The following is a 25,730-nucleotide window of genomic DNA, read 5'->3' on the forward strand; positions in this document are numbered from 1 at the left end:
GTTCTTAAATAATGTTTGACTACTGAAATATATAGAATTGAAAGCATACAACGGGATACATGTGATTTTTTTTATTAAATTTATTATTCTGAAATTTCTAAAAGATGAAGTTGATGTGAGTTTGGGGTTTTGATATGGCTACTGGTCGAGTTTGATGTTGACGTCTGTAATTATGTGCCACCTAGTTGAAAATAATGTGTCGAGCTAGTAACATGTGTGTGACAACTTGAATTGGTAGATTTGAGAGCATAATTTATTACAGGAGTTTTAATTATACTGTGAACATAGTAGTTGACGTGTGTTGTGAGTGTGTTGATTTATAATAATGGTTTATTTACTGATATTTTGAATATGTCAATACAAAATGATAATGTATGCAAAAAAAATAATCTATACTATATATAAAAGCATTATCCTCCTCTAGAATTTTCCCGCCCAAATGTAAGGGTATTTTAGTAATATGGTAATTATAATAATAATAATAATATTATTATTATTATTTAATATTAATAATATTAATTATTATTATAGAATAATATTAATATTAATGATAGAATAATATTAATTATAATTGGTTATAATAGGTTATTAGTAATTATGGTAATTATTATGATAGAATAATATTAATGAGATAAGAATGTGGTTTTGATTGTTACAATTTTTTTTAATATTTATCTAAATATACTCATATTCTGGCCGAGATACAAAAATTATGAATGTCAATCGTATTTATTATATTATATATGCTAATAATATCTAATAATTGTAATTGGCAAGTCCCATGTAAAATTAAATCAAATATTTATTATATTTTATTTTCAAATCATTTCCAACCAATTCTCAAATGGTAATAACCTACTAACACGAATTGTTTGCTTACATAATATTATTTTATTAAATTAATTTGTTCATTAAATCGTAACAAATACTAGCATATTAATGTCACATATACACGGTAATGTACATGCAATAAAATTGGTAATATTTATATATACACGAAAATTATCTTCAAAAAAAAATATACACGAAGATCACGTCCATAAAGTCATCATTTATTAGTAGAAAATTAAATCAAGAATATGATATATTATTGGAATTGAAAATTAAATCAAGAATATAACATATTATTGGAATTGAAAATTACAAAATAATATCTATTAATTATAAATTAATTTTTTCATTAAATAGTAACAAATACTTTCAATCATATTATATTATATATATGCTATCAAAAAAATACACGAATTACGAATTCTGGCTGATATACAAAAATTACGAATGTCAATCATATTATATTATATATATGCTAATATATTATGAATGTCAATCATATTATATATAATAATAATAATAATAATAATAATAATAATAATAATAATAATAATAATAATGATATAACTCATATGCATATTTGTGCCTTAATTGGCACCTAATTGATAGAAAATGAAAAAGGAAACGAAAATCACTATTGACTATAAATAAAAAAGATCCCTAATTGATTGAAAATGAAAAAGAAAACAGAAATTAATCATTAATACTAGAAAATGAAAATTGAAAAAGGGAATGAGAATTACTAATTGCCTGCAAATAACAAAAAAAAAAAAAAACAAAAACAAAAGGATCCCTACGCCATGCCTATAAAATGATAGGATCAAACTTGGGTTTGTCTTCCCCCTGTGCACTACTCAAGAGATTCAAGAATTGGATCCTCTCTCTAAGGTTTTTCCAAGAATGGTGGTTGTCGTCATTCTCGGTCTTGATCGTCATCGCCATTAACATTTCCATTGGTCCCGTATTCTCTCTCGGTTTTCTTCTTAATTTCTAAGTTTCCCACATGTATGCATATGTTTATTAGCACGCCTTCCGTGTGTAGGAACATGTATGCATATGCTTAAAGATGGATCCTTTTTTGTTTTTAAGTCATTTTTATGTGATTTATTTTTGTATATACGTGATGATCTAGCATTGAATCAGTTATTCGGACTTTGATGAAATGGTGGAGAAATGGCTTAGCATTAAAGTTATTGTTTTTACTATTAAAAGAAAAAACAAAAACAAACTAACAAAAAAAAAACAAAAAATATAAACATATGCATCGATTGAATTGAAGTTTGAGGAATTACCGGAATTAGAAATGGTGAAACGAAAACTTTTGCATCCTTTTCAGCACAAACAATTAAAAAAAATATTTAGCAAACAATAGAAAAGGAAAATAAAAAATGGTTCATAATTCAATGATTAATATTAATAATGTTAGCAGTAAAAATGAAAAATGAAAAAGGAAATAAATTTACTTACAAGAAAAAATAGAAAACAGAACGAAATTAACTTACCAGAAAATGAACTAATAATAATAAGGTTACTAATAAAAAGGAAAATCCTAACAAAATTTTCATTTCGTGCTTTCTCGTCCAACCACTTTTGTCCAAACAATAGAAAATGAAAATTTATTGAGGAAACAATAGAAAAGGAAATAAAAAAAAAAAAAGTAATTTAATGACTAATAATATTAACAATAAAAAAGATTAGAAAAATGAAAAAGAAAACATAATTTAATAGTCACAGACAGAATAATTATAGAATAAAATCTCTATTCTATTTAGTCATACCTTATATAGCCTAAACTACTACACATCATTCCCGTCATTTTCTTTAATAACAACAACAACAACAACAACAACAACAACAACAATAATAATAATAATAATAATAATAATAATTTGGTTACCTTAATTACTTTACTTTCTATATTTTTGTAATATCGTATCAACCATTTGGACATATAATTAAAAATATTGAATCTATACTATATATAAAAGTAAAATCCTCCTATTTCATTTTCCCGCCCAAACTTTTGTAGTCAATTAATTAAATATTTTATTAGTCAAATAATTAATAAAGCTTGTGTAGTAAGAAAATGTAAAATCGAAATGAACTAATATCTATTAATTGGTAATATATTGTTTTTATATTCACATATCAATACTATTAATCTATACTATATATAAAAACAATTTCCTCCTCCCAAATTTTCCCCCCAAAACTTAGGGGTATTTTGGTAAAATCATTTATTTTATTTATTTATTATTTTGTTATTTTATTAATTATCCATCCTATAATATTATTATGGTAATATATGATAATGATAATATGATAATATGGTAATATTGTTAATATTAATGGGTGATGGGTGATTGGTGATATATAATTGATAATTGATAATATGGTATATGGTATTATTCTTAATATTAATATATTAATATATAATATATTAATATATACTAATATTAATTAATTAATTGGTGATTATTTTAAAAAAGAATAATTAATTGGTGATTGGTGATTAGTGATATGGTAATATTGTTATATATTAATATTTATATTTATATAGATTGATATTGATATTAATTAATTAATTGGTGATTGGTGATTAGTGATATGATAATCTATATCTATATCTATATATCTATATATATTTATATAATTGACATGTAATTAACTATATTAGAATGAAAAAATTATATAATATTGTAGTAAAACTTTTACATGTCAATCATCTATATTTACATAAAATTAAAATTAATTATATTTTCCTTTTGAAAAATCTTCCATATTATGTTTATCCTCCACTATATAATGATGAGAAATGACTCTTCTCTCACAACGTACCAATATCTGTGCTCTCACTATTAGTTAGAGATCTATAATCTGTAATTCTACGAAGTCGAAGATCAAACTTTAACACGCGTAGAATTGTTATGGTATGCGGTATGATTTAATTTTTAGTTGATTCATTCTGTATGTTGGAGATCCTTATGGTGTAGTCTGCATTCCATAGAGTATTTTGTAGTACTGTGATTTAGTTTGATTTTAACAGCTCAATATGCTTTAATTTTTGCTGATAAGGTTTCAAGTAGCTAGGCCAATTTTGCCATGGGCGTATCACGTATGTAAAATTACAATTTTCAGAGTGATTGTAGTGAACAATCAAATGTTTTCTATAATTATATATTTTAATCACATTACTTTGATTGGTAATTTCTAATGGGAAAACATTGTATTGTAACTTTGTATTACAAGATTTTGAATGATAATACCTTATTTAACTATCCATCTTTTTAGTTGTACTATGCAAAATAACTAGCAATCTACGGATGCTCATCTATATATTGTAGAATTTGCAATCTTGATCTTCCCCATTTACGGATGCTTATGTAATTTGGTAAAAATGGTGGTTACTATACTTGAATAAATCCTCAATTATTCATTCCAATTGTTCGTTTTACCATTCCAATTCTTCATTTTATAAAAAATGGTGCATTGGAAGCTAAACATGGGTCATTGTATCATTGATTGTTGATTCCAATTATTATTAATCTTTATCATTAATTGCACAATACTAATTCACACTTATTAGTTAAAAAATGGTGATTACTATACTTGAATCAATGAAATAATAATATTAAATTTTGTAGCCTCGATTTAAAATCTATTATGTTAATATAATAATAATAATAATAATAATAACAATAATAATAATATAATACTCCGTAGTAATAATAATCTAAAATTCTTAATATAATTTTCCTAATAATAATAATAATATAATAATAATAATCCATAACTCTTAATATAAGTTTGTAACTAAATTTTCCTATTAAATCTGTTTATGAAGGTAATTATAAATATAGAATTGAGAAATTCCTATGATATTTTATTTAATTGATATTATTCCTAATATATTTTTTTATAACAATATTCGTAATTACACTATATTTAACATCTAAATTTATTATGGTCATTAAACATAGAGATTTCATTCTTACGATAATTTTATATATTTTTACATCAGATAATGTCAATTACCCGTCATTTCATTTGATTAATTTTGAATAAAATCTTAAAAATTATGACAACTAATGAATTAATATTGTTGTTCGTAATATAAATTTTATCAAATCAGTTAACGAAATTGATAATACACATATTACATCCATAATTAGTGGAGATTAACAAAATTATGATAATTATTTCAATTCACGTATTATTATGCTAATTCACATATTATTACGTCCATACAATTATGTAAATTATTTCAATTCACAGATTATTACACATATAAAATTATTATGCTAATGGTTACTTTGGAATAAAATCTTAATAATTATGGTCATTGAGAAATTAGTTCAAACATTATACTTTTATTAAACAGGTTTTTATACTTGCCGTAATTTTATCTAATCAATTAAAGAAATTAATGGTACACATATTACGGACATAATTAAAGAAAATTAAACATACACATATATATTACGGATAAAATTAAAGAAAATTAAACATACACATATTACGTCCATAATTAAACGAAATTAAAATATACATTATTTTTTAATTATAATATATACTCCTTAATTACCATACTTATTCATAATACATGGACATCATAATTAGCATAATATTAATCTATACTATATATAAAAACATAAGAATAGTAAAGGCATATTTTAAATTTTAAACAATAGTAAAGGTAAATTAAAAATAGAATAAAAATATTTCAATAATAATATTCTACATCATTAATTAAAAATAGAACAGAAATTAGGTAAAAATACCAGTGGATCTATTATTCTAATTGACTAATTAACTGAAAATAAAAAAAAATCGACTAAAAATGAATCTGATGTTACTAATTGATTGAATATATAAAAGGAAATGAATATTAATAATTGACTGTAAATAAAAAAAATATCCATAATTAACTAAAATGAAAAAGGAAATGGTCATATCATTGCAATTTAATTAAAAAAGGAACACATTCTACATCATAAATAATAAAGGCATATTATAAACAATATTAAAGATAAATTAAAAAAGGAACGAAAATTAAAAATGAAACGGAAATATTTCAATAATAATATTCTACATCATCAATTAAAAATGGAACGAAAATTAGGTAAATATTACTACGTAATTCTTTTCATTTTTCTTAGATAAGGTTGCTTGATATTAATTTACACATAACAATCGGCACTAATAATTAAAAAAAAATTAAAAAAATAGAAGAATTGCCGGAGACGTCTGTTTTTTTTTTTTTAAATTTTATTATTATTATTATTATTTAATTATTTTAATTAAAATTATTTAAAAAGTTTATTTTAAAATTAGTAACCACCATGTCATCACAATTGTAGGTAAACAGGTCAATTTGGACTTTTTTTTTTTTGAAAACATGTCAATTTGTACTTAATTGCATGAGTTTGTATAGTTCAGGAATCCAATTGCATTCTTTTTGAGTTCGATGGCCTAATTGCAGTTTTGTGTGTAGTTCAGTGGTTTATTTGACCATTATTGCGAGAAAAATGATATTACTAATTGATTTAAAATATAAAAAGATCGTAATCTATATTCTATACTATATATAAAAGTAAAATCCTCCTATTTCATTCCCCGCCTAAACTTTTGTAGTCAATTAATGAAATATTTTATTGGTCAAATAATTAATAAAGCTTATTTGTTAAGAAAATGTAAAATAGAAATTAACTAATATCTATAAATTGATAATATGTATACTCATGTATCAACACTATTAATAAAAGTAAAATCATTTATCGGGAAAAGAAAAGGATATTACTAATTGACTGAAAATTATTTAAAAACTTTAATAGTTAATTATACTTTCCTTTTGAAAACTCTAAGTTATTTAAACTTTTAAAAAAATTAATTGAACATGGGTTGTTAGATTTTTATAATAATCAAAATTAATTCATTCAAATATGGAAGAGGAAGATAAAACTAAATGGAATATGGAGAAAATGAATATACTTAAAGTATAAAAGTATAATTACACATATATTAGTGTAATTGACTAATAATAATTGCCTAATAATTATTATGATAATTAAGTTAAGCATTGGTGGTTGAATTTATTTTTATAATAATTACAATTAATTTATTTCTCATTTTCTCATATTTATTTTAGTAATAATATAATTATATAAGTCATATTACTTATAGATCTTTTTAAGATAATTTTAGACAAACAAGTCATATATTATTCAATTAATTGAGTAATATTTTTGTACTAATCTTATAATCAAATAAATGTACACGTTCAATATTAGAATTTTTTATAATTTCATCTTTATTTTTATTATCTCAATATATAATAAAAAAAATTTATCCACGCCCGGGTAATTGGACAATTATTTGTTCTAATTCAAAGGAAAACATCAGAAAACATAATCGATCCAATCAATTTCATCAATTGCGCTATATAATATGCGATGTTATAATATATATAATTGTATATTGATCCAAATATTCTTTAAATATTATAACAAATCCATTCCGTGCAACGCACGGGCGAAAATACTAGTGGAAGATAATAATATTAATAGTCCTCTACGATTTGTGTACTACCAAAAAATGAATTAAAGTGAATAATTGATAGGGAATATACCCCGGATATACGGCCCTTAGTACTCTATACCTATGTTCAGTGTAGTGTACGGGGTATGTGCCTATAAAAAGGCCCTAGCCCTTCAAGTTAGGGGACTTTTGGGCCCCTTCCTCTCTCTCTAAACACAAGACCCTAAAGCAGTGCTCTCCCTTCTTTCTAAACCATTCAACAAATGAATAAAGGATGACTTTGGAGGCTAAATTATTTGTTTGATCCTACAGTACAAAGGGGATTTAATCCATATCAAATGACGCCGTGACAAAAAAGCCGTGTTGCACTAGATGAGTAGCGGAGAGTGGTCGCAACAAATGGAAGGAGAATCAAACACAAAGCAGAAATTGACCTATCCAGCCTCTGCCTTGTTCCCGATCCAATGGATAGACCACTGTCTGACTCCATGTAGGCCGACCAACCGCCGAATTGCGGTCTCAACTGGTAGTCGTGTTCTTCTTCTTTCGGCAAGGCAGCTGCGGTGGATCAGGCCAGCAGCAGTAGATCAGCAAGGCATGATAGCGACTAGACTCCTCTTCGTCGAAGTTGCACACTGTTCAACCTCATATCCGACGATCTATGCTTGCATGCAATAATCAGTAGAAATTATTTTTAGCCAAGGGATCATTGCTGGTTCAAGAGCTTCTTGTGGTCAGGCATGGTTCCTCGGAGAGATTGTAGACACAAACTAGCATTTTCTTTCTCCTAATTATAGAGAGAACATTGAACCCGAATTCTAGTTAAGTGCTATATATCTACCTCCCTGTTGGACTGGCCGAATCATAGCCTCAAGGGAACCTTCAGATCTTCAGTTGCATGTCCAAAAAAAAGGTGGAAAATTCAAAATCGTCGCCGCCTGCATCACTGCTGCTACCACCGAAGAAGAGCTCTCGCAACACCACCGTGCCTGATGTTGTATTCTGGTTATGAATACTGGTAATGGTAACAATGTCGCAAGCTTTGCTGTTACTGTAGGCTGTACTTTAAAGAAAATGCAAGGGATAGGAATATGACATTCTGTGACGTGTCAGTAGAGACATTGCCTTAAAAGCATTTATCGACCAGGGAATCGAATGCTCTCGAATGACAAACACAGAACCTAGTACGTACTATTCATACTAGCACGAACTGTTCACTGCTCAGAGTATTATGAACTGGGAAAAATATGGATTAATCTATGTTTAGAATGCAAGGGAAGGGCTGATTATATACTGACATATGCAACAACCCTTCCCATGTCATCCACAAAACGTGCGGAAGAATAGCAAGTGGAATGCAGAATCATGGACACGTTTTGATGTGTTTGAATTGAGGTGCGGACAAGGTAAAAGCTAATCCACAAAATTAGGGAGTAAAAAACAAGTGCAGTCCAAAAAGGTGCAATCCAAAAAGGCACACCACATCACGCATTTTATATTTAAATGTTTTTCATGTAATACCCCGTATTTTCCTAACATTATTATTTTAATAAATATTCCCAATACGCTGCGATCGTACGTACCGGTCACGAACCGTAAAATTTTTGGAAGCTTGTGTTCGGACCCGTTTGTCCTAGGAAATTAATTATTAGACACCATACTATTATTCTTGAATTTCCTATTTAATTAAATCAGCTCATAGTAGCGAAAATTTATTTTGATCGTACATCGCTAAATTTCGCGGTGTACCGAACTTAGCCCAATTTTGAGGTTTAGTTTGAGATAAAATTTTTGGTTTCAAAATTTTTGGATTTAGATTATTTTCTACTGAGAATTCATCTGTTTCAATCCCGGTCAGTATAAGCTAAGATATTTATTCTACTTACCACTAGAAAGTGACACATGTCACTAATTTTCACCATGTATTATTATTATATTATTTTAGAGTTGATATAACTAGCTTAAGTCTTCAATTTTATCCATTTTCCCCTCAAAAATTCGAAATTTCCAAGAGGAAAACAAGAGAGAATATTTCATCTTCATTCTTGAGTTCAAGCTTCAACAACTAGGGTTTTCCATATCAAGATCATCTTTGTTCGGTAAATTTCTATTTTAATCGGTTCAAAAGTTTTGTCCTCCGTCCTAGATCTTGAATCCAAGTATAGTTTTCTTAAACTATGTGGTTATGATGTTATATACTTCCTAGGATTTGTAGGAAAATTTTGAGGTAAGAAAATCCTATTTTACTGATTATTTTAGTATAGTTAGTGTTCTCAAGGATCTAATATTATGTATGTTGTGGATAATTTATGGATTGTGTAGAAGAACCAAAGGAAGTGGAAGAGTGAGCATCTAGAGGAAGTTAGTAACATTTTCAAGAAGATAAGGTAATCTTTATGTCCACCAAAACCTTTTTCCACCATGATATTCATGAATTTCTTGATAAAGTATGGATATAAAGATTTTAGTAGATGAAATTTGGTGTGATTGTGGTATAGCAAGAGTATATGTGTAGATATGGGTATGATATGTTGTGGTGAATATATGAAGAAGACTTGTATAAATATGTAGAATCTTATATATATACATATATACGTGTAATATTATTATTACACTTGTGAAAATATTGACAAGAAACTAAGACAGATTTCTGGCTGTAACTTCCGAGAATTTCTGGGAAAAATCGGTAAAGTATTTTGATCCAATATTTTTTTATACATGTAGTTTTATAAGTGTAGAACCTACATATAAAATTTCATAATTTTTGGAGTAGTATAAGTATGGTTTCCGAATTATTTTCCAAAACTGGTCCAGAGAGAAGAAAATTCCGGACAGCACACTGCCAAGGGCAAAAATGGAATTTTCTGTGTTAATTCGTGAACCAAAATGACCAAAACTTTTTATGGACATCAAGTACTATGAGTTAGGGTTCTACCATAAAAATTTCAAGTGAAAAAGAGTTCGGGAACTATCTTTACCGGCTCAATCTTTCAGACTGCGCCAAGCTGAAATTTTCTTATAAGGAGGTGGTATTATGTATATGAAACCTATGTATATACGTGTAGTATATATATTTATGTGTGTAGTATATATATATATATATACACGTGTGATGTGTGTGTGTTTAAACTATATATATATATGTACATATATGAGTATATATGTATAATTAAATAAAGGTTGTATCTCTGTATATATGTGCGGTATGTGTACTTTATGTGAGTATGCATAAATGTGGAAAATGTTATGTTAAATGCATATATACATATGTGTAGTGTGATGATGGGAAATGTGTTGAGCAAAATGTTTTGAGAGACAACACCATACACGAAGGTAGGTTTATACTATTTAAAGTGTGTTATGTGAGAAAGTAAAGAATGAGATAAAATGAAATTATGGTGTGAGGTTGGAGACTATTCCTTTTAACATTCACAATGGATTCACAAACATTGGGCCCTGAAGTGATTGGTGTTAACCACGTTGAGTAACCTTGTAGAAACAGATCCAGGGTTACTAGAGCTAGTGACTAACCTGCGGGCTTGGAATCCCGACAAGGGGTGTGCACACTAAAGGTCCTAGATCTGCTTCCCCTAGTTGGAATAACTAGGTTGTGGTGAGGTGGTGGAAACGAGAAGGAAATTGTGGTGTTAATCGGAATATCTTTAACGTTATTATGGTAAAAGCTGGTTATTTCTATTTAAATGTTTATATGATTATGAGTACGAGTATGAGTATGGGTATGATTATGAGTATGATATTGTGTATACAGGTGGAAATTGTGATTATTGGCACATATTTTCTTTGAAACAATAATGAGGAAATGAATATCTCTTATATGAGAAATCTTGTTGAAAATGGGTTATCATGTGAAATGAACTGTTTTTCGAAAACAAAGAATAAAACTATTTTCCAAAACCATGATTTTACACGGTGGAGTAGGGATTACTTAGCACTATGTGCTAATTCTGTTTTCCAAATGAATTTCAGGTATGGAATAGATCTTGATATCCGAGAGCGATAGAAGAGAAAATGGATCTACTCTTGATGATAGAGATCACTATGGTTTTTGAGTTGTATATTACTGGGATGTAAGGCAGTAATAGTATGTATTAATAAGGATAGTAGATGTAAAGACTACCTTAGCATCTAAGTTGTAATAAACTTAGGTGTGGAGTAGCACCTCTGGATTTTATGCGCTTCCGTTTTGGGAAATTAGTAATTATGATTAATTATGCCTTTTAGTATGATGGAAAATCTGGGGGTGTTACATTCCAACAATCCCCCACACATTTAAAGAAGAAAGGCGAAACCAAGAATAATCTGAGCAAAACATAAGAGCTGATTTGATATCAGTGCATGTAGCTTGAACTAACATGTGTAACGTTGAGTAATTTCTTCCCTGTGAGTGAGATGTCTCTTGAACTCGCAGGTCAGGTAAATTTTGAACTCAAGCATTCACATCAACTTTAACTATTTAAAGGTTCTCGACAGTCAAAACTCTTTGACTATAAGAAATCCCTGTTAAGTCTAACCTCACTTAGACTTTTAGCTTTGTCAAGTCTATCTCAAAATAGACCACCCATAGGAGGCTACAGAGTAAGTTATGGTTACTCATATCCATAACTTTTGGTGTATGTCTTTCCATGACTTCGTTTGACCACCGAAGTGGGATCTATCATGAATTCTTTACCTCATGGGGTTTAAACCCATTTCCCTTGATGTTTCAAGGATGGCTTTTCGATTTAGCCCTTTCGTGAGAGGGTCTGCAATATTCCTCTTAGATTTCACAAACTCCATTGTGATAACCCCATTTAGTATTAACGGTCGCACAGATTCATGTCTAACTCTTATATGTCTTCTCTTCCCATTATAGACACTGTTTTTTGCAACACAAATCGTAGTTTGGGAGTCACAATGTATAGGCACAGAGGGCGTGGGACTCCCCCACAACGGCACATCTGCCAATAAATTTCTTAGCCACTCGGCTTCTTGGCTAGCTAGATCAAGAGCTATGAACTCTGCTTCCATAGTCGACCTAGCTATACACGACTGTTTAGTCGATTTCCACGATATAGCTGCCCCGCACATAGTGAATACATATCCACTTGTTGAGCATACATCTGTTAGAGAAAGTCCTCTCTGACAATTGGAAATACAAGAAATTGGAAAAACGAAAACAAAACAAATTACAAGGAAAAATAATAATCCACGTAGGATTGAACAATTACACGGAAATAATCCACAAAGGATTAGAAGATACGAGCAAGGTGAACTGTATGGCCTTCGGGGTGGTTGGAAGCACGAGTCGTGTTGTCACTATCCTTAAAACCTTATTTGCCGCTTCCCGAGGTGCTGGAACGTTGCGGCCTAGGCTTCCTAGGATAAAACGTGCTACGATCCGCCGTTTGAGCACACAAACTTGGACCTGGCGAACTAAACCGGGGGATGAATGCAGATGGCTTGAAGGAAATATGAGCAGGGTTTTGAGGGAGAAAACAGTGTATTCGTGTGTTCTTGGTGTGTCATTTTCATACCTGCTGCTCACAACGAATATATAGTGAAGGATGGGATCATTGCATTAAATCTGGCATTTAATTCCCATTCGTAACCTCCACCCACTAGCAACCTATTTACACCCACTACTAATCCATTTAATCAAGAAATAAACTCTGAAATAATGATTGGAATTAATCATATTAATTCCGTAATATTAAGAGTCATTTCTGAACGGATCCAGTAGGTGAACGGTCGCAATCGAGAGGTCACCAAAGTCGCTGTTCGAGACATCGTTCATATCTGCGTACCTTCGAGACATAGCTCGTGCCGCGAGACGTCGAGAAGTGCTATCTTCGAGACATCGCACTACAGCGAGACATCAAATTGGTCCTAGAGACAGTTCCGGGCTACGCGATATCGCCCTTGTACGTGACTTGGTTCGAGACATTGAACTACCTCTCGAGAGGTTAGTGTATTAGATGTCTCGAACGAGAGATCAATTCGATCTCATGTGGTCTAAGATGGAAAACTCGTTCGAAAATATGGCATAACTCAGCCCACAAGGCCTGCCAATTTTCCGGACGACATTCGTGCCCGTAGGTGCCGGCGCACACGAGTTCAAGCCTTTCGAACTCATTTTGGGATTTGATTTGTACCCCCCCCCCCTGCACGAGAGAGAGAGCATCTATGCTATACAAGTTACTTAGTCATAAAAAGTCCCTTGTATATATAGTGGTGCAAAAGTTCATTCCAAACCAATGTGGGACAAACTACATAAGCTTTTCCACACTTGAATTCCATCTCAAATGGGTTTACTTTGAGAATCAATTTCTCATTCACCCATTATCCATTTTGAGCGTATAATATATCGATCTCTTCGTCTAAGAACGAAGAACCCGAATCCACTTTGACCCGACCCAAAATCGGAAGTGGACCCACATATATTTATACCACAAAATGGCCACTTAAAATGTCATTTTAGTGCAAATTTCCAACAATCCCCCACATGAATGAAAATGATTTTCAAGGGTATTTTAGAAAACGGAAACAACTGCGTTCAACGGTTGATTCCTGCATAGCAAAGGTAGGTGTAACCCTTTGAACCTTGCCTCATGAGATCTATGTACTCTACTAGCTGTACGGTAGAACACGATGTCTTTGAACCGACTACCGTTTGTGTAGACATTGACAAATCTCACACAGGAACCTTCCAACCACATTTTGTTCTCATGACTGTGCCCATTTTGGTCGTGGGACACCATTCCTGGTTCTGCAAGAGTTTCTAAAGAATTAAGCCCCTTCAATTCTCCTTTGAAGCGACCCTCACTTCTCTCTCACATAGGTGATTCTTTCTCGAGTTTCCCGCAACTCAACATATGTCAATTGACATTGCATACATAACATATGTCAAATACACTCGAATCATTAAAGCACTAATGTGCTAGCCTCGATCGGGAGTCACTGTTTTAACGAGGAGTGGTAGGGAGTCTAGGGACCCCCACAGTGACACGCTATTCCATAATTTAGTTGTCCCATTGAACCTAGGTGCCAGCTAGGTTGGGTATCCACTATGGAATTTTTAGTCCAAGGGCTTTAGACCCATTCCTCGTGCCAACTTCTCGACAACTTCTTTGCTCAACCCTTTGGTTAGCGGATCCGCTATATTGTCTATTGACCTCACGAAGTCAATCGAGACAACACCAGTTGCGAGGAGTTGTTTAATGGTGTTATGTCTACAACGCATATGTCTAGACTTACCATTATAAATTTGACTCTTTACTCTCCCAATATGTTGCTTGACTATCACAATGCACACAAATTGGAGGTACAGGTCTTTTCCATGTAGGAATATCTTCCAAAAAATGGCGTAGCCATTCAGCCTCTTCACAGCACTTGTCCAAGGCAATCATTTCTGATTCCATTGTGGATCTAGCTATTACCAAGGCAATCATTTCTGATTCCATTGTGGATCTAGCTATTACTGTTTGCTTGGAAGATTTCCATGCAACGGCTGCACCGGCTAGTGTAAACACATAACATTTCCATGCAACGGCTGCACCGGCTAGTGTAAACACATAACCACTCGTGGATTTAGAATCCTTGGCTAGTGTAAACACATAACCACTCGTGGATTTAGAATCCTTAATGTGTGTAAACACATAACCACTCGTGGATTTAGAATCCTTAATGTTAGATATCCAGCTAGCATCGCTATACCCTTCGAGTACAGCAGGATATCTTACATAGTGCAGTCCGAGATCACGAGTATACCTCAAGTATCTCATAACCCTTACTATTGCCTTCCAGTGAATCACACCGGGATTGCTAGTATACCTGCTAAGTTTATTAACAACAAAGGCAATATCCGGCCTTGTACAACTCATAAGATACATCAAACTACCAATTACCCGAGCATATTCTACTTGAGAAATACACTCTCCGTGGTTCTTGGTTAATTGAACGTTTGTATCAAACGGTGTATTAGCCAATTGATTATCATCCTTGTTAAACTTTTCAAGGATTTTATCAACATAATGAGATTGGCTCAACACAAGACCATCAGGTCTTTTAATGATTTTAATCCCGAGGATTAAATTAGCCAAACCCATATCCTTCATGTCAAATCTTGCATTTAACATGTTCTTGGTAGACTTGATCATTCGATCATTACTGCCAATGATGAGTATATCATCCACATATAAACAAAGAATGACGTAGCCATCTACCATTTCCTTAACGTAGATACATTTGTCACTTTCGTTTATTTTGAACCCATTAGTTAACATCGAGTGGTCAAACTTCTCGTGCCATTGCTTAGGCGCTTGTTTCAAACCATAGAGCAATTTAAGTAATTTACATACTTTCTTTTCTTGGCCTGGAACCACAAACCCTTCGGGTTGGTCCATATAGATTTCCTCATCTAATTCACCGTTCAAGAAAGCCGTTTTCACATCCATTTGATGAACTTCCAAATTCCGCAATGCGGCTATGGCAAGGATCATCCTAATGGAGTTTATTCTCGTCACAGGAGAATACGTATCGAAGTAATCAAGGCCTTCTCGTTGCCTGTAACCCTTGATTACAAGTCGAGCCTTATACTTCTCGATGGAACCATCTGGTTTCATTTTTCTTTTAAAGACCCACTTGGATCCTAAAGGTTTACATCCTGGAGGAAGATCAACAAGTTCCCAAGTGTGATTCTGTAGGATAGAATCCACTTCACTTTTGATCGCTTCCTTCCATATTGGACCCTCCGTAGAAGTCACAGCTTCTTTATAAGTCCGAGGTTCGTTTTCAATCAAGTAAGAGAGAAAATCTGGTTCATTTTCTATCAAACAAGTTAGAGTATTCGAATCATACTCTAACAAGTAAGTTAGAAAATCGGGACCAAATGATTTTTCAACTCTCACCCGTTTACTACGTCTCAACTCGGGCTCNTGTTTGGACCACAACTGATAAGTTGGAAGATTTTATTTTTGGAACCACAAGGTAGTGACAAGTGTCACAATTTTTACCATATGATTAAAATATTAATTTTAAGAGATGAGTTTGGATAAGCATTCCATATATTTTATTATTAGTATTATGATTATTATTATTATTATATATATATATATAATATTACGTATATATGTATATATGATAAGGAAGAAGAAGAATTTCATTTCATTCTTCCATTTCTTCACGCCAATTCCGTGAGAGAGAGAGAGAGAGAGAGAGAAGCAAAGTTTCAAGCTCCAATCGCAATTTGTTCGGTAAATTTCTATTTTAATCGGTTCAAAAGCTTTGTTTTCCTTTCTAGATCATGAATCTAAGTTAAGATTTCTTAAATTATGTGTTATGTTGTTGGTGGAATCCTAGGGTTTTAAGGTGAAATTGGGGAAATCAACTCCAAGAGTCTTCTACAAGACTAGTAACCCGGTTGAGGTAAGGAATCCCTTAAGTTGGTTTAGTCACTTGAAATTGGATAATTGATTGTTTGGTTGAAATATGATGAGATCTAAGTGAAATTTGTTATGTACATGTGGTATGAATAATATATATGTAATTGTATTTTACATAATATATATGTACAAAATGTTGTGTTGGTGAGTTGTCATTAATGGTGTTGTTAAAGTTGTTATGAATATGGATGTTGGCAAATAGATTATGAGATGGTGATTCTTGGATGATTAATAGCTTATGAGTATATTAACGATGGGTTTAAGGGGTACTTAAAGTTTAATGGTGATTTATGGGCAATAATGAATTTTGTTAATTAATGATGGTGGATTAAGGTGATGATTAAGAGTACTTAATGATTAATTATGGTGATTTGGTTCACGTTGAAGCCTAGTGATGAGGATAATGTTGGACTAAGGACTAAAGATTTATGTTAAGTATAGATGAGTAAGTTGTTGAAGGTGAGAAATTGTGGACTAAATATGAGTTATGTGCATCATAAATAAGTAAGGATTACAATATGAATGGGTTAAGACTAATGAGGGTAATTATGCATATGGGTTATGGTTTATTGATTTAAGGTGGAAATCAATTATGAATTATGGTTAAGGGTGGTGATTAGTGATTAAAATGGTTATTAGGAACTATTATTCTTATTAATAAATAAGGAAAGTTATGAAGATTATGAGCTCATAAGGATTATGATTAAAGATTGGATCAATGATGGAATTAAATGAGGATGATGGAATGATGGATAACGTTATTGATGATGGTGATGTCATTATGTTGTTGAGCTAAAATGTTGAATTATAATTATGGTGGTGATATATAATTCTATAATTATGGTACATGAGTTATGAATTGGTGATTATGAATTAATGGTTTAGATTAATGGATAATTATGGATTATGGTTAATAATGGTGTTAATACTTTCGATGACTTGATAATGATGTTATAATGTTGTTGACTTGTTGTCGATAATGGATTACAAGGTTAGTAGTTACTAATGACAATAATTAATGCTTAATTACAAGGTTAGTAGTTACTAATGACAATAATTAATGCTTAAGAGTGATTAAGGTAGTTACTAATGACAATAATTAATGCTTAAGAGTGATTAAGGTCAATTGTTGGATTATGGGTGACTAAGTATCAGTGATTAAGGTCAATTGTTGGATTATGGGTGACTAAGTATCAATTATGGATGTGCGATATCCTCAAGTTATGATCTAATGGTGTTGATCATGGTGGAAGTTGTTGATGTCGATAGTGACAAGGATAACTATCTATTATTAGTTAATGGTGGAACCATGATTATGGATTACTGATGATGATTGGATTGTAAGATGGACTGAAGTTCATGATAAGGAATAAGTATTGGGAATGGAGATATGTAGTGTTAGTAGAATATATAAGTATCCGATGAGTGACCAGCTTGTGTTCAGCTGTGTTTTCTTCCAATTTTTGCTCGTACTTGAGCTATGCTTGAAAAGCCTTTGGGCAAGTAAAATGTTTATGAAAACTTACGTTGAAAAACGTATGCTATTTTGGTACGTAGGTTGTCAAAACCTTATTTTAAAAAGGAAAATACCATTTTTAGTGAGTGTGTACCTTACTGGAATGATGAGAAAATGACGTTAAAATGAACAAAACCTTAGTTTCAAGGAGTTACGAGGACCTTGTTGTCTTTTACCTCGGACTATAATTACCGAAGGTTGTCATTGAAATATGTACGGTTGTATTCGTACTTAGGCGAAGTCTATTCGCCAAGTCTCTACGTCACTCATGTATGGCTAGACTGTGGGGGTGTGCACACTTAAGCGTATTGACTCCGTCGTCTCCGGGTTGGTGTCATTTTAATGGACCTAGGCGGGGCCACACTAGGGGCCATTCTAATGAACCATCGTCCAAGGGACCGAGAAGAGAACTTGGGTAATGACCGCAAGCCCATGTTCCAGGTTCAATCGGTTAACGACAAGGAATATTCAACATTTCCTATAAGGCCTCATACTTTGAAATGAAACTAAGTCGAGTTTTCACAAGTAATGGTTGAATCAATGACTATGATGAGATATGTGATACTAGTTCCAAGAAACTAGTCGAGTGATGTCTGAGAAAATGGGATATTGTGAAGATGTCAAGTATGGTTGTGAAAATTCACGCGTGTATCGTGAAAATGATGAAATTCCTGGAAATGAGAAGGCTTGCAAATTCGTCTGAAAGACATGAAAATGATTTTGAGCGGCAGTTATGCCATTGTATTTAACTGAGAAAAACTTTACATGATTTAACGTGTATACGCTACTATACTATCTGTGAATCATTTGGTTGCAGGTAGGTTTTCAAATCATGGGTAAAAACTTTACGAACTTCCAAGTTATTTGTGTTTTCAAACCTTTGTCTACTTTTAAGTGACAATGGATTTCCCTTACTTAGCCGTCGCGCTAACTACACTTCAATGTGTTTTCTGTTAACAGATGTTGTCTAGTGTGGGCTCCAGTAGCCCGATGAGCTCTGAACAGGATGGAAGTGGATGTCGATGTTGTAAGTTTAGCCTTAACGTTTGGGTATAGGAGAGATACCTAAGCGTGGCGGTAACACCCAGTTTTCTGCTGGTTAGATGTAAGCTTCCGCGATGTATTATTAGGGATTTTGTAATAAATGTAAGAGTTGAAAATTGGGGTGTTACAGTTAACCTCTCGAAGTAACGTACTTGGTCTGTCGACCTCTCGAAGTGACGCACTAGGTCTCTCGACCTCTCGAAGTGACGTACTTGGTCTTTCATTAGACCTACAAGGAAATACATTTTCAAAGAAACTTGCATTCCTTGATTCAATTATAGTGTTCTTATGTACGTCCGGATTATGGGATTCGTGTACTAAGAACCGATAAGTACTACTATTGTGTGCATATCCAATAAAGATACAATCCACCGTCTTTGGACCTATCTTTATTTTCTTTGGTGTTGGAACCAAAACTTTGGCAAGACACCCCCACACTTTGAGGTATTGGTAGGAAGGTTTCCTACCTTTCCACAGCTCATAAGGAGTCTTATCGAGCTTCTTGTGAGGTACCTTATTCAAAAGGTAATTACTTGTCAAAATCGCCTCACCCCACATGCTTTGAGGTAGGCCCGAACTTATAAGCATCGCATTCATCATCTCTTTCAATGTACGATTCTTTCGTTCGGCGATACCATTCGATTGAGGTGCATAAGGTGCAGTACGCTCGTGTATTATTCCAACACTCGCACAGAAGTCACCGATAGGTACTTCGTACTCACCACCTCTATCACTTCTAACCTTTTTAATCTTTCGATTAAGTTGGTTTTCCACTTCATCCTTATAAAGAATGAACTTTTCCTTGGCTTCGTCTTTGCTCTTTAGCAAATACACATAGCAAAAACGTGTGCAATCATCGATAAACGTGATAAAATATTTATTACCACCTCTCGTTTGAATCGATCTAAAATCGCACAAATCGCTATGTACCAATTCTAGTGGCTCAGTCTCCCTTTCAACCGATTTGAAGGGAGGTTTCATTAGTTTTGCCTCAACACAAATTTCGCACTTATTTGTATTAACTTGAAAATTAGGGATATGGTTCATGCTAATTAATCTACGCATAGAATTAAAATTAACATGACCTAGTCTACCATGCCACAAATTGGAAGACTCAAGCAAGTAAACGGAATTAACTTTGCTTTTATTGATAATCGGCATTACATTGAGCTTAAAAAGCCCGTCAGTTACATAGCCCTTACCAACAAACATCACTAACTTTGACAAAACTACTTTGTCAGATTCGAAGACCATCTTGAATCCATGCTTGTTCAATAACAAGCCAGAAACAAGATTCTTCCTAAGGTCCGGAACATACAAAACATTATTCAATGTTAGTTCCTTCCCGGAAGTCATCTTCAGAATCACCTTGCCCACGCCCTCAACATTGGACTGAGCAGAGTTTCCCATCCAGACCTTCTCGCCCTTAACGGCCTCAAAGGTGCTGAACATCTCCCGGTTGCACCGTGTCGATGAACCACTCGCGCGGGTTGGAGCCCACCAGGTTCACCTCCGTGACCATAGCCGAAAGGCTAATATCAGCCACTTTTTGGCTCATATCACCAACCATGTTGGCTTCAGAACCCTTGTTTTTTTTCTTTGGAGCCTTGCACTCCATCGACTTGTGGCCCATCTTGCCACAATTGTAGCATTTTCCTTGGAACTTGCCCTTGGAAACACCACCTTTCGGACCCAGCTTTTTCTTGCCCTTCTTGGAGCTTTGTCCGTGCTCCACCACGTTGGCTTTGGCACCTCCCACGAGAGGTCCTCTTCCATCACTGGTCCTGTTTCCTTCCTAGACTTGGAGTCGCTGGATCAGGTCCTCCAGGCTCATCTCCTTCCGCTTGTGCTTCAGGTAGTTCTTGAAGTCCTTCCATCCCGGAGGCAGCAAGTGGATCATGGACGCCACTTGGAAGGCTTCACTAATCGGCATGCCCTCATCACGAATCTCGTCAAAGAGTAATTGCAACTCTTCAACTTGACTCAGCACAGTTTTTGAATCCACCATCTTGAAATCAAACAACCTGCCAACAACAAATTTCTTGGCCCCGGCATCCTCGCTTCGGTACTTGTGGTCCAAAGCTTCCAACAGTGCCTTAGCCGTGCCAATTTTACGATAAACATCGTAAAGGGAGTCAACCAACCCATTCAGAATGTAGTTGCGGCAAAGGAAGTCAGAATCCTTCCAAAGCCCAACAACCATTACAGAGTGAGGGTCTTGTTCCTTAACCACTGGAACCGCCTCGGTCAAGAACCTTGACAAGCCGAGAGTAGCGAGGTAAAACAGCATCTTTTGCTGCCACCTCTTGAAAAAATGCTCCCGAAAACTTGTCCGGCTTTTCAGCTGAACCACTTGGTACCGTAGGTACCCTCATCGTGGGGATATACCCCCCCGAACTGACACCCCCTTGTGAACCTACGTTCATTGGTGCCTGGGATTGTGCAACATTGTTGCCATTCCCCCCGCTGTTGTTTTCGACAACATTAGGATTTTCATCTCCAAGGTTGGCTACCGGCAACACGTTTTCCATTTCTTTCCAGAAATCTGAAAGTCAGAAGGAGTAGAAGAAGATATAAGGTTTTAAGATTATTAGAGAAAGTCCTCTCTGACAATCGGAAATACAAGAAATTGGAAAAACGAAAACAAAACAAATTACAAGGAAAAATAATAATCCACGTAGGATTGAACAATTACACGGAAATAATCCACAAAGGATTAGAAGATACGGGCAAGGTGAACTGTATGGCCTTCGGGGTGGTTGGAAGCACGAGTCGTGTTGTCACTATCCTTAAAACCTTATTTGCCGCTTCCCGAGGTGCTGGAATGTTACGGCCTAGGCTTCCCAAGATAAAACGTGCTACGATCCGCCGTTTGAGCACACAAACTTGGACCCAGCGAACTAAACCATGGGATGAACGCAGATGGCTTGAAGGAAATATGAGCAGGGTTTTGAGGGAGAAAACAGTGTATTCGTGTGTTCTTGGTGTGTCATTTTCAAACCTGCTGCTCACAACGAATATATAGTGAAGGATGGGATCATTGCATTAAATCTGGCATTTAATTCCCATTCGTAACCTCCACCTACTAGCAACCTATTTACACCCACTACTAATCCATTTAATCAAGAAATAAACTCTGAAATAATGATTGGAATTAATCATATTAATTCCGTAATATTAAGAGTCATTTCTGAACGGATCCAGTAGGTGAACGGTCGCAATCGAGAGGTCACCAAAGTCGCTGTTCGAGACATCGTTCATATCTGCGTACCTTCGAGACATAGCTCGTGCCGCGAGACGTCGAGAAGTGCTAGCTTCGACACATCGCACTACAGCGAGACATCAAATTGGTCCGCGAGACAGTTCCGGGCTGCGCGATATCGCCCTTGTACGCGACTTGGTTCGAGACATTGAACTACCTCTCGAGAGGTCAGTGTATTAGATGTCTCAAGCGAGAGATCAATTCGATCTCATATCATATGGTCTGAGATGGAAAACTCGTTCGAAAATATGGCATAACTTAGCTCACAAGGCCTGCCAATTTTCCGGACGACATTCGTGCCCGTAGGTGCCAACGCACACGAGTTCAAGCCTTTCGAACTCATTTTGGGATTTGATTTGCACCCCCCCCCTGCGCGCGAGAGAGAGCATCTATGCTATACAAGTTACTTAGTCATAAAAAGTCCCTTGTATATATAGTGGTGCAAAAGTTCATTCCAAACCAATGTGGGACAAACTACATAAGCTTTTCCACACTTGAATTCCATCTCAAATGGGTCTACTTTGACAATCAATTTCTCATTCACCCATTATCCATTTTGAGCGTATAATATATCGATCTCTTCGTCTAAGAACGAAGAACCCGAATCCACTTTGACCCGACCCAAAATCGAAAGTGGACCCACATATATTTATACCACAAAATGGCCACTTAAAATGTCATTTTAGTGCAAATTTCCAACAACATCTTCACTGTCATTGACCCAGTTTGCATCACAGTACCCTTCCATCACGGCTGGAAAACCAATATAGTTAAGTCCCCAGTCCATGGTACCTCTCAGATACCGTAGCACTCGATTGAGTGCATTCCAGTGTAGACCACTTGGGTTGTGAGTAAATCGACTAAGCTTGTTTACTGCAAATGCAATATCAGGCCTAGTATAGTTCATTAAGAACATTAGGCTCCCAATTATTTTTGCATATTCTTCTTGAGAAACACTATTTCCCATGGACTTTGATAATTTGACACTTGGATCATACGGGGTTTTAGCTGGTGTTACATCGAAACTACCAAATTTCTTTAACAATTTCTCTGTATAGTGGCTTTGTGACAAAAGGTAGCCTTTGTCGGTTTTGTGAACCTTTACCCCAAGTATGACATCGGCTTCACCCAAATCCTTCATGTCAAACTTAGTACATAGAATTCTCTTGGTCTCATTAATGGCTTCTATGTGTGAGCTGAAATCAGCATGTCATCTACATAAAGGCATATAATGGCAGTATTGGACTCAACCTCTTTGGTATACAGACAAGCATCTGACCGGTTAGTTGTGTAACCTAGGCCTATCAAAGTTTTATGAAACTTTTCATACCACTGTTTTGGTGCTTGTTATAAACCATACATAGATTTCTTGAGTCTACATACCTTTCTTTCTTGACCAGGAGCCACACACCCATGAGGTTGTTTCATGTAGATCTCTTCTTCTAGATCACCATTAAGGAACACTGTTTTCACATCCATTTGATGAACTATCAACCTGTGTAAGGATGCTAGGGCAAACAAAACACGAATAGTTGAAATTTTTGTTACAGGTGAATATGTATAAAAATAATCTTCACCAAATCTCTGGGTGTAACCTTTGGCTACTAGCCTGGCTTTGAATCTTTCTATAGACCCATCTGGTCTTAGCTTTCTTTTGAATATCCACTTACAACCAATTGGCTTACAACCTTTAGGTAGGTCTACCAATTCCCAAGTGTGATTAAATTGTATGGAGTCTAGTTCACTCTGGATTGCTTCCTTCCACAACATGGAGTCAACTGAGCGCATAGCATCTTCAAAAGTTTTTGGTTCTTCTTCTAACACTAACTGACAGACGAATTGGTCTCACAATTCATTTATGTCTTTTAATTCAGTTAGAAAGGTTATGAAGTCAGGATCAAAACTTTTCTCAGTTCTAGAACGTTTGCTTCTTCTAGGCTCATCAGGCTCATCTGCAAAGCTAGACATAGGTAGTAGAGCATGTTCATTCCTTAGAATGTTCTCGTCAGGTACATTGTGAGTATTCTTTAGGGGAAAAATGTGCTCAAAGAAGATAGCATCTCTAGATTCACATATCGCACGGTTTTCTAAGCACATAAATCTGTATGCAGCGCTATTTTCTGCATAACCAACAAAAATGGCATCAAAGGTTTTAGGCCCTAAGTGGGCCTTTTGAAGGACGGAAGTCCCACCTTTGCCAAGCACCCCCACACTTTGAAATAATTGAGATTTGAGGCATGTCCTTTCCACAACTCATAAGGGGTTTTATCAAACCCTTTGTGGGGTACTCTGTTCAGAATGAAGTTTGCTGTTAACACAGCTTCTCCCCACAGGGAGTCAGGAACACCTGCACTAATCAACATTGCATTAATCATTTCTTTGAGTGTGCGATTTTTCCTTTCGGCTATGCCATTTTGCTGTGTGTTAGGAACATCATGTAATAGGTTTTGATGATACCAACTGTTAAGTAAGAATCCCCAAGTCTCGATACATAGGCAAAACAATGTAAGTTCGATAAGTAAACTAAGAGCGAAAATACAACCGGGTAATTTGAGCTCAACTCGGGAAATATTTAAGCTTAAGGTAAACTTGTTTGAACAACTTAGAAGTTTTCGTGTTGTAAGCAAACAGATAGATCAGAAGCAGGCACGAGACAACTCTGGAGGAATAAGGGTCTACGAGACATCAACTAAGTCTCGAGACACAAGCCAAGTTCGAGAGGTAAGGACCTCTCGATATACCTATCGAGTTCGAGACGTAAAGAATATTCGAGAGATAGACCTCTCGATACATGGGATTGAAACATCAAGTGGTCGAGACATCTTTTATGGTCTCGATAAACCGGCACTTCTCCAAGAGGCTGAATGTTAGTCAACATGTGCAGATAAAATACTCTAAGTTTGGAGAAGAAGAATATCATGGAGATAAAATATTGAAGAGGTGCTAAGTGGGAGGTTTCAAAATGGACGGAAGTGGATGACACGTCAGACCTCCACCACAAACGGTCAAGAAGTGCACCAATCCTGAAGTGGTCAGATTCCCCAAACAAGGAATGATGGGAACATAAAAAGAGTAACTTTATCCAAAAGAAGCAAGTGAA

Source organism: Ipomoea triloba, chromosome 8, assembly GCF_003576645.1.
Source record: "Ipomoea triloba cultivar NCNSP0323 chromosome 8, ASM357664v1".
In the NCBI taxonomy this organism is placed as follows: Eukaryota; Viridiplantae; Streptophyta; class Magnoliopsida; order Solanales; family Convolvulaceae; genus Ipomoea; species Ipomoea triloba.